At 42.6% G+C, this 13787-nt stretch overlaps 1 protein-coding gene across 2 annotated transcripts in view; it reads right to left on the bottom strand.

Annotated features, from left to right (window-relative positions):
• PLEKHA2 (pleckstrin homology domain containing A2) overlaps positions 1-13787 on the bottom strand; it is a 41516-nt gene that overhangs the window by 27410 nt on the left and 319 nt on the right. The window contains exon 1 of one of the 2 annotated variants that reach the window (XM_089537956.1): positions 5686-5873. The exons of the other annotated variant lie outside the window; for it this stretch is intronic. The gene's annotated coding sequence lies outside the window, so the exon portion shown is untranslated. Of the gene's footprint in view, positions 1-5685; positions 5874-13787 lie in introns of those variants that run through there. 2 annotated transcript variants of the gene reach the window in all.

Genomic DNA, 13787 nt, shown 5'->3' on the forward strand with positions numbered 1-13787 from the left:
TGAGAACCATGTAGCAATGCCCAATGTGCCAGTTCAGGAAGTGGCTTCTGCAGCCCTAGCAGAAGGCAGCTGCCTCAAGCAACAGATTTTGGAGGCTCTCAAGGGTGGCGGAGTGGAAAATAAACAGTTCTGACTATAGGTACAGCCCCTCAGGAGGTTCTCAAGCACAAATCCCCTTGAAATGAGGAGGAACTGACTGACCACAAACCCGGCTGCAATCTTGCCCATTTCCCTATGCATTCCAATGGGGTTTGTGCATGCGAAGCAAGGCAGCAGGCTCAGCATTATGTCCAGCCTGAAATATAAGTAGGAGTTTGGCCCCTGAGCAAGGCAGACCTTCATCAATAGCTAAGACCCCTATAACAATGTTGAGGTTGAATTTCCCTTATCCAGAATTCTGAAATCCTAAATATTCCAAAATCCAAAATTGTCCACATGGGTGGTGGAGATAGTGACACTTTTGCTTTCAGGTAATTCACGCTAGACAATTTTTTCCATGCACAAAATCATTCAAAATATTGTGCACAAAACCACCTTTAGGCTAAGTGTATAAGGTGGATATGAAACACAGATGGATTTCCAAGATTTCTCATTATGTATATGCAAATATTCCAAGACTGAAAAAGCTCCAAAATCCAAAACAATTCTAGTCCCAAGCATTTTGGATAATGGCGACTCATCCTGCATTAATCACTTTAGCCTCGAAAAGAAAGCTTAAAAGATTACAGAAGATCCCTGACTGTTCCCCAGCCTCCTTTCTAGAAATGCTTCTGTACAATTAACATGCCCAGGCATGCCCAGACACCAAAAATCTGAATTGTTCCACATCTGCGCTTTGTTTCCCTTCCCCCTCATTATGACTCAACCTTGTAGTAACCATGCAGGAATCCCCAAGGATTCCCAAACTTTGCAAGGGAGATGCATTATGCCTGCAACCAGCCCCACTTAATACTCTTGGTGCAGTCTAAAGTTTCCAGTCACTTTTCAGTGGCAGGCTCAGGTATCACAGTTGGTCCTCCGTATCCATAGATTCAACCATCTATGGATTGAAAATATTCCAAAAAATACAAATTCCAAAAAGCAAACCTTGATTTTGCCATTTTATAGAAGAGGCAACATTTTAGGACACCGCTGTATTTCACAGAATCATGGAAGAGACCAATTAAGGGCCTTAATTGCAAATGCAGAGTTTTCATGGGATAATCCCATACTACACAAACCATAGAAATACACAATTAAAGCCTCCCTGACAGATGGCCATCCAGTCTCTATTTAGAAACCTCCAAAGAAGGAGACTCCATCCTACTCTTATTTAATGGGATTTGAGCATCCACAGATTTTGGTATCCTCAGGTGATCCTGGAATCGAACCCCAGCAGATACCAAGGACCTGTTGTATAATCATCTAGACAGGATATAACCAAGGTTTGTGCTTCCATAGAGAGACCAGACATCTCCAGAAATGGGTGCACACTAGCTAGACAATCCACAATCTCCTTCATGTGATAAACCCCTTAGTCACAATACAACATAAACCCTCCAAGGTTGTATTTCACCCATGCACATGTTCAGCCGAATAGATTTTTACAGACCTGAATGATTTCAGAGCATATCCTGCCCAAAAGGAACTTGCAAGGGATTTTTCAAATATGTATACGTTACAAAAGCAGAATGACTTCCCTTCGTCATCTCAAATCTCTGTCCTTTCCCCCAAGCAACACCTTCTCAGCCACCACTGCTACCTATGGATGAGTCTCTGAAAACCACCTCTTGTTCCTGCTTAGAGGGGAATTCTGAAAAACCTGCCATGAAAACACCAAAAAAAGTCCAAGACAGACTCAAATTAGTCACATTTGCTTTCCCAGACAATGCAATACCCAGAATTTCTACCCGGTTTTTTGTTCTCAAAGTCTTTCTGGTTTCAAGGAAACCTCTCCCATAACTCAGCCATGCAAGGAACTGTGTGTGACTCCAACAGAACAAGGGTGACTGCTTACACACAGCCAAAAAAGAGGAAATACATCACCCAAACCACAGAGAACAGAGATCTGCACATGCTAAATTTTATATATATATATATATATATATATATATATGGACCTAAAAAATGACTACAGGTTGAGTCTCACTTATATGAAATGCTTAGGACCAGAAGTGTTTGGGATTTCAGACTTTTCCAGATTTTGGAACAGTTGCGTTTACACGATGAGATAAACATGGACGTGGTTCCCAAACCTACACACAAAGTTCATTTATGTTTTGTATATACCTTATGCACTTAGCTGAAGGAAATGATATACACAGCATTTTAAAATACTTTTGTGTCTGAAATAAAATCTGAGTACATCGAACCATCAGAAAGCAAAGGTATCGCTAGCTCAGCCACACATGCGGACAATTTTGGGTTTGGGAATATTTGGGGTTTTTGGCATTCCAGATAAGGGAGACTCAACTTGCATGATTAATGCTTCTTTGTAACCGCTTCAATGGCAAGTTTTGCGTGACGTCATGTGAAGTTGTTACTCATGGGATAAACTCCTGATCTCCTTCGTGTGATAAACTAGTAAGACAGGTGAAATAGGTACTCTAAACAGTGCGAAGTGCCGGCAAGATTGCTCAGCCTCCTTGTCATCTCACTTTAATGCTACCCGTTAAACTATACAACAGACCCACATGACAACAGGACCATACAGGTCCTTAAAAGTAAAAAGTTACCAGTAGAATTCAGAGACATAGCCATGCTAGTCTGGAATATCGGTATGCAAGGGATCAGTATGCAAAGGGACTGCAAGAGCCCTTTGCAAGCTAGAGTGGTCCCTTGGTATTTGCTGGGGTTTGGTTCCAGGATCCAAAATCCATGGATGCTCAAGCCCCATTATATACACTGGTGCAGTAAAATGTGTCACCAATACAAAATGGCAAAATCAAAGTTTGCTTTGGGAATTTATATGGCTTTAAAAAAAAAATCAAGCCATTGATCTCTGAATCCATTGACAAGGAATCTGTGGTTACGGAGGGCCGACTGTACAAATAACTGTTGTTGTTGTTGGTGTGTGCCTTCAAGTCATCTCTGACTTATGGCAACCCATGTCACAGGGTTTTCTGAGGCTGAGAGAGGGTGACCCACCCAAGGCCAAAAGCATCAATTCAGTGGCCAAAGCATCGATTCAAATCCTCATCTTCAGAGTCCTAGTTATACGCTCAAACAGCTGCACCATGTTGGCTACAAGTAACACAGCTACTTGCAACGACTTCCTTTTCTTGATTAAGGAAATATAATAAGATGTTACGTTTCCAAAGTAACTTAACAAATGGGAACAATGTTAACAGTGTTACTGTAATAATAGTAAGGCTTTTTTTTGGGGGGGGGGGGGTGACTTTTGGGTCAATAAGAAAGTGAATCTGCTCTGAATTGGAAAGATACTTTCTAAGGTGCTGTTTAAAAAACAGGGCAGCTCATTCACCAGCTAAAGTTCACACTACAACCTCAAGCGGTTTCTCTCTCGCACGCTCACACTGACATGGAATCCATTCACTTTTCAAAGTGACTTTTCAAGGGCATTTCAGAAATACACTCAGTCCTCCATATCCACTGATTCTTTATCCGCAGATTCAACCGTCTGCAGCTTGAAAATATTTTTTAAATATAAACATACCAGGAAGCAAACCTTGATTTTGCCATTTTATTTAAGGGACATCTTTTTAACATGCCATTGTATTTAATGGGACTTGAGCATCCATGGATTTTTGATATCCACAGCTGGTCCTGGAACCAAATCCCAATGGATACCAAGGGCCCATTATATATAGACAAACATTTCTCAGATTCTGTGCCATTTTCTTATCTGTCTTCCCTACCTCACTCTGCAAAAAAGTGCAGAATAACTTTTTCCAAACATTTTCAAACCCTGTAATGAGTATGTATGTTTATATGTCTCCATAAGTGACTCAGGCCCCATACAGACAGGCCAAAATAAAGCTGCTCCGGGTCACTTTGGAGGTATGCTGTTTCAATGATGCATGCGTCCTAAGAGTCTGGAAGCCGCGCCAAAGCCACGATCCAATCCTAAGGGCTGCATCATAATTATGCATGCATCATTGAAACAGCATATTTCCAAAGTGACCCAAAGCAGCTTTAATTTGGCCTGTCTGTATGGGGCCTAAAGCATTGCACACAGATTCTAAGGCCATTTTTGTGGACCCCAGGGGTCAAAATCCCCCCCAAATTCAATGTAGAGGGAAGCTAAAACATGATGAAAATGCTCCCCATGTCCCCTAGAAAGCATGGGGAGGCTAAAAATAAAAAAGTAAAAATGCATGCATATATGTGCCTTCCAATTGCCTGTCAACTTATAGTAAGACCATGAATTATATCATATCATATTTATTTGTATGCCATATACATAGGGGTATCTTAGGCAAGGAATACTCAGAGACAGTTTTGCAAGTTTGGCCAAACCATCCATTGGCAGTCTCCCATCTAAGGACTAACCAGTGTAGCTTCCAAGATCAGACAGGATCTGGTGCCTTTTGCACAGAGCCTCTTATATTGAATATGGTAAGCTCTTCCAGCAAGGACCAAGCCTGTATTTTGTGACTGAATCAGCCGCAAGACTCCATCATCCCCAGCTCTCAGTTATCCCACAGCAATATAGATATTTATCTATCGCTCAGACAGAGGAGGGGAGCTAGAAAGGCACGGCGGCAGCTCCGTCTTCCCCAGGGGCCCATGCACCTATTAAAAAGTTTTGCAACGATGAACAAAAAGCACTTGATTAAAAGAAGAAGAAACAGAATTAAAACTGGTACTCACTGTAAGATATTTTTTTTCATGGGCAAAACTTGGAAGCTATTTTTGTTCTTTTTCCTTTTAAAAAAATTTCATCTGTTAAACATATGTGAGAAAGGAAGGATGTGGCCGCATGCCGACAGACGTGAGTACTGAAAAAGTCAGAAGACTTGCCTGACAGGGATGCCATTGGCCTCTTCTGACAAATAGATAGAATATAAGGCAGGGTGAAGTGATGGAGACTCAGGGCAGGCAAGTGCATCAAAGCACCCACCACCCAAAAAAGCACCACCAGAATAATGTCTTGCAGAGCACTTTGGAAACACAGGAGCATATATGCACATGGTTGCATGTGCACTATTTACCTCTCCTGCCCAATAGCGGTACATTTTGAAGCATGAACCTTGACTGGGACAATCTCTGCAGAAGTGGTTCTCAAACTTTGGTCTTCCAGGTCTTTTGAACTTCAGTTCCCAGAAGTCCCAGTCAGCTTGGTGAACATTTAGGAGTAGCTGAAGTCCAAAGTATCAGGAAGACCAAAGTTTGGAAACCACTGCTCTGTAGCAACAACCTCACCAAATGTCCAAACCTGGAGGCATTCTCTGATGATGCCAGCCACAGATGCTGGTGAAACATGAGGAATAACACTAAGGATCCATGCAGAGGATCAATGGATAACAACAGAACATGAACTGCAACAATGCATTTAATTTATTAAAGTATGCCCATGAAATTAAAGCTGTATGTTTGCAAATGGTAGCAAAGGTTTTACTAGGCAGCCCTATGCCTGCATTGACTTCTTCCCAAGCAACTAAACAACGCACTACTTTTGTATATCATTTTTGGGTTGTTATATCTGAAAGTAAAACCTCTATAGCAAGAGAGAGTGAGACTCACCTTTTCAATTTTATTTTTGCAGGTTTCAAAGAAAATAAGAAAGAGGATTAAAGGGAAATCCAGCTCACTCATGTATCCGTTCCTTGCAAAGTCTCACATCAAAGTATGCTCTGTCAGTCCAGAAAACTTGCACTGTACAGATACGTCAAGGCAAAACCTCAGAAAGGAAGAGTGAGGGGGCAAAGCAAAGGTTTCTCTCCTTCTCTCTCTCTCTGTCTGTCTCTCAGAGCGAGGGCAACCCAACAAGTTCAGAAACACAGCACAGCCTCAGTTCTGCAACCAAAAGTGAAGGGCGGAGACCAGTAACCAACTTCCAACCACACAAAACCAAGCACCCTGGAACACACACAAAGGCTCTAGGTGTAATTTTTATCTGCTCTGCTGGCTAGATCTCCAAGCACAATCTAAGGTAACAACGCCTTTTCCTGTGCAGTCGGAACTTGGTTAAGTGTGCAATATTCTTGTTCAATCTCCTCCAATCGTTCCATTTTTGTGTGCAAAAAGGAGCGTTAGCAGTGCCCCAGTTTCATTAAACAGTAGTTTCATTAAACATCACCTGCAGCTTGGAGTAGGATAAGGGAGACTCAACCTGTACAAGGAGATGCAAAAACAGTCTGAGCCTTTGCGCAGGGTTGCTGCATTGTGTGCCAGGGATGTCACACCATGAATCTTGTGGTCCGACAGTGAGATCTAGCCTTCTGAAGGCCAAACTGCACATGTGTGTTTGTATCACATGTGTCTCTGAAGGGAGGAATATTATAAAATAACTATTATTGTTACGACTATTATTATTATTATTATTATTATTATTATTATTATTGAGCCAGCACTGCATAGTGGTTTGAGTGTTGGACTAGGACTCCGGAGACCAGGGTTCGATTCCCAATTTGGCCACAAAACCCACTGGGTGATATTGGGCAAATCACATTCTCTCAACCTCAGAGTTAGGCAATGGCAAACCTCCTCTGAACAAATCTTGCCAAGAAAACGAAGTTCTCCTAAGAGTCGACATAAATAAAAAATGACTTGAAGGCACACAACAACAACAACATTACTACCATTAGTAATTATGTTCATATCCTGATCTTTTCTCTAGTGAACACAAGGCACTGTTTCTCCTCAACCCTACTTTATGCTCCAACAACCCTGTGAGGTAGGTCAGGCTGGCAGAGTGACTCGCTGAATGTCAGCCAGTGATGAAGAGTGCATCTACACTGCAGAAATAACACAATTTGACACCACTTTAACTGCCATGGTACTCCGTCCTACAAACTCCTAAAATGAGAAGATATCCATTAATTAAATAAATAACATCTTAAACTATTATAAAATGAAACGTGTTATTTATTTAATTAATGGATATCTTCTCTTTCATCCAATATGGGACCCGAAATAGCCCACAACATAGGTAAAAAACAAAATGTGGTCCAAATCAGTTAACTGGCTTACTAAGGGGGGCTGTGAACCACACTAAGCAATGCAACATATTCCCAGGGCTATGTATTTATGCTGATTTCAATGCTGCTCCTGGAGAATTTCAATTCTCCAGACAGTGTGCACCATGCAAATTAAGCGAGTGTGCATGCATAGGTTTCTGGTTTCTATTACTGAAACTGTAAGTCACAAAGCTAAAGAGGACACCTTGACGACAGGAAATCCTGTTACTTCTTGCCACCAGATTTCTGATATTTCATCACATATTGTTCCTGCACAAGGGCTGGAAACCAACTCACTTTTTAAAAAGACAAGATCAGGCTCTCAAGATGCTAATTTTGTTGTTGTTAGATATCAAACCACATACCCATGATCTGGATAACGCCACACAGATAAACCCAGATAGATAAACCCAGAAGTGGTAACTCATGACCAAGGCTGCATTCGCACTGCAGAATCAATCCACTTTTAACTGCTGTGGCTCGATGCTGTGTAATTCTGGGAGACAGGGCTCCATCCTCTGGAATCTTGGGATTTGTAGTTTGTTGCGGCACCAGAGCTCTCTGACAGAGAAGGCTACATATTTCACAAAACTACAAATCCCAGAACTCCATAGCATGGAACTATGGCAGTTAAAGTGGCATTAAACTACATTATTTCTCCAATGCAGATGCAGCCTGAGTCTATTGTTGGAGTGGTCTTCAAGTTCTGAGAGCTACCTACCTAAGTCCCAAAATATAATAGGCCCCTTAAAATGTTCTTTAACCCTTAAAGGGCTCTGGCCATAACCACAAATATCAGCAAAAGCATCTTACCTAAGAGAGAATCTCTGTGATGCATCGGGTGCGTTCTTGAATGCTTTTGCTCTGCGGCTGGGTTTCTCCAGCTGACAGTGAAAAGACTCTGGAGTTTGACATTTTGCAAAAAAGGAGGAACCGTATATTGTGCAAACCGGTTGCAGCAAATAATCTGTCGTGCTCATTGCTGGGCCTTTGGTTTTCCCCCTTTTTCGCTTTGCATATTTAAAAAGGGAGAGGGAATAAATATATTGTCAAGCTTCACTAAGGATACAATTTTGCTTAAACACATTTACAGAAGTATATCTCTATTAATGTACTGCTTGGCATGAGTTCTTGAACCAAAAGTTATCAGAGGCAGAAATATAACATGGAAAGAATAGGGACAGGTCCCTACATCACAAAAAAGAAGAGCAGCGCAACGTGGTTCTGCAAACGTTTTATCCAAAACTGACAACAGGCACATGTGAAATCAAAAAAATCAGGTCCACTAAGGCTGCATCCGCACTGCAGAAATAATCCACTTTAACTGCTACGGCTCTGTCCTACAGCATCCTGGGATCTGTAGTTTGGTGAGGCACCAGCACTCTTTGGCAGAGAAAGCTAAGGTTCTTGTAAAGCAACATATCGCATAGGATAGAGCTACAGCACTTAAAGTGATGTCAAACTTCATTATCTCAACAGTGTAGATGCACCTCCTGTCTAACACTTTTACCACTGGGGCACATACCTTTTCCGAAACCACTATGTTTTGCAATGGAGTTCATTCACACATTTATGCCAGTGATCATGAAGGGTATGGAAGTCTCATGACTTTGGATATACCTTGAGATAGTTAGGCCTTAGTTTGGGAGGACAGGAAAATTTAACCACAAGTGGGACATTTTGATGAAGCCATGCAAAGCCCTGAAAGTTAGGGAACTGCTTGAGCCTAAGCCAGACTCTTGCAGGGAAATAAATCTATCTCTGGACTCAAAATCACCATCGTCATCATCATCATCATCTGCCCTGTCATAGGAAACCAGCATTTCACTGACCTGCATTGTCCCCAAACCCTGCTAATTTTCTAGAAGCCGTGGACAAGAGATTTTTCATATGAAGAATTCACATCACGCAGCCATGACTTGCAACAAGAGGTAGTCCATCCTTAACCTAGGACAATCTCATGAAGATGGTGGGTCTGCAGTACGCCTCCCTCGGTAACGTGGATGGTTATCTCAGATTAAATTTCCCTTTGGCAGCTGAGACAACCAGGGCCTAGGGCTCCCACAGATACCACATTTGCAATCATTTTGCAATTGAATGCTGACCAAGCATGGTGCTTTTTGCAGTTAACACTTGTTCTGAATTACTCAGTGAGGCCTGAAGCAGCGATGGTTGCAAAGGCATGACTATCAATACTAGGGTTACCACCAGAATGGAAACTGGAAGAGAGCTGCTGAACCTTTGGTTGTGAAGAAGAAGGAATACCAGCAAGTGATGCCTGTCATGCAACCAAGTAACAAGCAGCACTGACTAAAATCCCTTCTTCTATACAAGCATGAAGGATCTCCAGTTTTCACTCCTGGTCCAGAGAGAATTAGCTCTCTGCAGGCTCACCAATCTGTACAATGGAAATAACTGTGGAACAGAGTGTATCGTGAGTAACATTTAACATGTGCCCTGAGCTTCTAAGTGCACAAAATTGCTTTTCACACATCGCTGTGCTGCAAAGATTACAACAACCCCATAAGGTTGATCCATATAATTATTTTCCTATTAAAGAAGGCGATCTGGGCAGGGCTGACCCAGCAGCTTGTCTAAAGCCACTTGGCCAGTTCATGACGGAGGCAAAGTGAATTCCTGATCTGTGGCTCAGCCTCTTGCTAAGCAGCATAGCATTGTCTCAGTAATTCTCTACCACAGCCTTGTAGAGAAGGCTAACCTATTTTGGCTTTATTGCAAATGGGGAAAGGGACTGATTTGAAGATAGAAATATGGCTTGGATACGTTGAGTTGGAATGCTAGACCTTTGACTCTCTCTTCTTCTACTGTCTGACTCCAGCTGCTTCATAAAATGTAAAAGTATATTAGTTGGTAACAACAAATATACTGGAGTCAAATGGTAACACAAGGCATTTCATCAGCATCACATGAATTGCCAGGCTATTCAGACTGATAGGACACAAAATGCATTTATTTGATTAAACTTTCTGAACAAGAAAACTTTCCAAAATGCCTATGAAAGTAAACATGCAACAAACTGTGTATTTAATATTGTGCAGCTGGACCTCTGTATCCACAGATTCGACCATCCACAGCTTGACATAGCGAAAGAGTTCATTTTAAACCTTTAGTACATTTAAAGATGATTTAACTTTGGTTTTACTCTTGCACTACATTGTTTCTGTAAAGGCACTATTTGCTTGCTTAACACCAGTTTTGAAGGGCTTACTGGCCATTGCTGGGGCTGAGCAAGGAAATTGTTGTATAGTGGAAGAAATCCCTAATGGTTTAAAATAATAAGCGGACTAAAATTAATAGATCCTCAATTCGTTTCAGAGGAACAACACAGCTGCTGAGGCACCATAACTAATATTATTAATAGGCCATCCATCCTGGGACGAGCTTTGGAGACGGTGGTTGAGAACATTGTGATATCCCTGCATTTGCAAATTCTACTTCCCTTTCCTGAAACATTGCTGCATGTATGTGCTCACACAGAGAGAACCACAAATCCCGCTCCCTCTTTTGCACATGCACACACTCTGCCAGAAGATTGCATGTGCAACTCTCCAGGCCAAACATGCTCACACAAACATGCTCTCGAAATTCAAAGATATAGCAGTGTTAGTCTGTAGAATCGGTACGTAGAGAGATCTTGTAGCACCTTTGAGACTCACTGAAAGAAAGACATTGGCAGCATGAGCTTTCGTAGACTTCAGTCTATGTCCAAAAGTTTTGTGTGCCGTTTGAGCCATTCAATCCTCCAAGTGCAGAAGGAATGATCAAGTCCAGCCTTTGTCAGCCTGGTGATGCATTGAACTACCTGAGGATGATGGGAGCTGTAGTTTTATCTACTCGGAGGGCACAAGATTGGCAAAGGCTGTCCTATATGCTAAACAAATCCTCTTTTTCAGACCTTCATCTCTTGGAAAGGCTGCCAGCTTCTTCGGTGAGTCTCTACTAACGTACACAGCTTCCTCTCTGTGTGTTCATAAATCATGTGCCGATTTTGATAGTGTACAGAAGGAAGGCACATACATATGCATACAAACCCCTTCTTTAAAACAGGAACAGAGACAACGGGATGCGGATCACTGATGCAAAAGACCTGGGAACAACAGACTTGACTGAGTGCCTTCCAAATCAAAATCCAGGCAGACCTCAGTTAAAGCCACTGAAAGCGAAGTTCCTTTTTACAAAGTCTTTATATGCCTATCCAACCCTCTCTTTTCTTCTCATCATCTGTCTTTCCAAAAGTTTTGTTTGTTTGTTAATTTTAGCAACATTGGCATTGGAAGGATGGAGACTTTCAGTATTATGCTCAAACCACTACATGGTGCTGGCCCTCTGACACTGTGAATACTTAACCTGTATTCAGAGGAAAGTATCTAACGGCATAACTCATTTATGTTTTATAAATGTAGGTGGGAAACAGTCAATCAGGAATATAAATAATTACTCTGGCTAAGGAACATAACAGGACAGTGGCAGATCACTTTTAGCACTCTTCTATTGAACTAAGAGACAAGAGGAATGGGTAACCTCTTTTCTACAGCCGGTGCTTTGCATTTGCACACCTCCTTTTCTCCATCTGCCTAGAGGATTTTGCAATTGCTCCCTGGAAAGACCCATATGCGAGCTGCTCTTGCAAAAGAGTCTAAATCACATCTCACTCTTGGGTGGCCAACATGTGCAGCAACCAACAAGATAGTTGCTACCACCTTCTCCATTCATCAGCAGCTTGTGTGAAGGCCAGTGTAACCCTTTCACAACATCTAAGTTCAGAAAAACGTCAGGGCAGGAGGAAAGCCATGAAATGCTCTCCCGAGGGATGTGGTACCCAAGGCAGAACATTTACAAAGGGCTACTCTATATCACCTGCCTTGGGCACGACCCAGTCAGACATCTGAACCTTAAGAGGAGCAACGTTGGACCAGAACCAAGGTCTATCTCTAGGCTGGACCATCCCCACGGCTTTTCCATCGCCATTCTGGACCAGAACCAGACTCTACCACTATCTGCATCTAGCACCACTTTATATATTCAGACGTGTATTCCAAAACCCGAAATTATCCAAATGGGTGGCTGAGATGGTGCCATCTTTCCTTTTTACTTATTAACTGCTGGGAACTTCTGTTCAAAGGGATTTACTTGTGAATAAATGGAGGACCTTTGCCAGGAGGAAGAACACTGCTGGAGAATATTGCACCATGTGTAATTCCACTTTGTGCCGTTTGCAGAAAAAGCAGTGCTTCAATGGTTGCATCCAGATTGCAAAAATGATCCAGTTTGACACAGCTTTAACCGCTGTGACTCCATGCTATGAAGTCCAAAGGTGCCGCAACCAACGACCATTCCCAGAATTCCATAGCATGGCACTGTGGCAGTTAAAAGCGGTGTCAAAGTGGGTCATTTCTGCAGTCTGCGTGTAGCCAAAATGTGGCAGCAACCAAAGGCTGCCTCGAGATGAGCAGAGTTCAAATCCCTCCATTAACTCAACCTTGGACAACCTTGAAGCAGTCGCTGGCTGCTTTCTCTCGGCCTAATCTAGCCAAAGATAAACCAGGCCTGTGCGTTCTGCCCCCGAGTTCCTCCAAAGAAGAATGAAATACAAATGCAAGAGCCAGATTAAAAAAAGAAACCTGGCAAGTTTCAAGGTGCAACAGTTCTATTTTGGGCCTGTCGCTGGACAAAGGCAGAACAGCTCTTTCAGATACAGAGGATGGTCCTCCAAAGCCAGAAGAGAGACACCAAAAAGAGTCACAGGAGATAGAGCTCACCAAACAGAACAGGAGGCTGCAAGGGCTTTTTGAGCATCAATGGCCCTAAAGAAGAGGACGAGAACTCATTTCATTTTTAAAAACTTGTTCTGCTACTACTACTACTACTACTACTAGTACTACAGTACTACTATTAATACACTACCCTTTTCCCAAAACTGGGACTCAGGGAGGCTCCCAACATTAAAGACCAGTGCAATTAAAAGCATACAGAAATGGTGAATTACAACAAAATTAAATTATCGCAGTATTAAAACATTGCATGTTAAAAGAGAGTAGAAGAGAGGCTACTTTGCTCTCTCTGGTGGTGCATCACCCATCCCATCATCCCCTGTCCTCCAAAAAGGTCTACTCTATGCTCTCCATGGTGCAACACCCATCATCCTCTCTCTACCCACCCAAAAGAAGATTCTAGCCACTGTTGGGAAGCATACCACCCATCCCATCATCCCCCTTAAGATTTGACACTGCACACTCAGCAGTCACACCACCCATCCCATCATCCCCTCCAAGATCTTGCTCTGCTCTCTCAGGTGGAATACCATCCATCCCATCCTCCCTCCCAAGAGCCTACCCTGAACTCTCAGAAGGTGCACAGCCCAGCCCAGCCCATCATCCTCCCAATATTTGACTTTGCCCTCTCCGACTGACCACCGCCCATACCATCATCCCCCCCCCCCCAAGATTATGTGGAATACGGTGCCTTGGAAAGTGGTGGAGGTCTTGAAACAGAGGCTGGATGGCCATGTGTCACAGGGGATGCTTTGATGGGGAGTTCCTGCATGGCAGAAGGGGTTGGACTGGATGGCCCTTGTAGTCTCTTCCAACTCTAGGATCCTATGCTTCTATGAGCAAGAGCTGTTCAACAGTGGAACAATCTCCCTTG

The sequence above is a fragment of the Sceloporus occidentalis genome, unplaced genomic scaffold, assembly GCF_023333645.1.
Source record: "Sceloporus occidentalis isolate IW3139 unplaced genomic scaffold, rSceOcc1.0.p SCAF_9, whole genome shotgun sequence".
NCBI classification, from domain to species: Eukaryota; Metazoa; Chordata; class Lepidosauria; order Squamata; family Phrynosomatidae; genus Sceloporus; species Sceloporus occidentalis.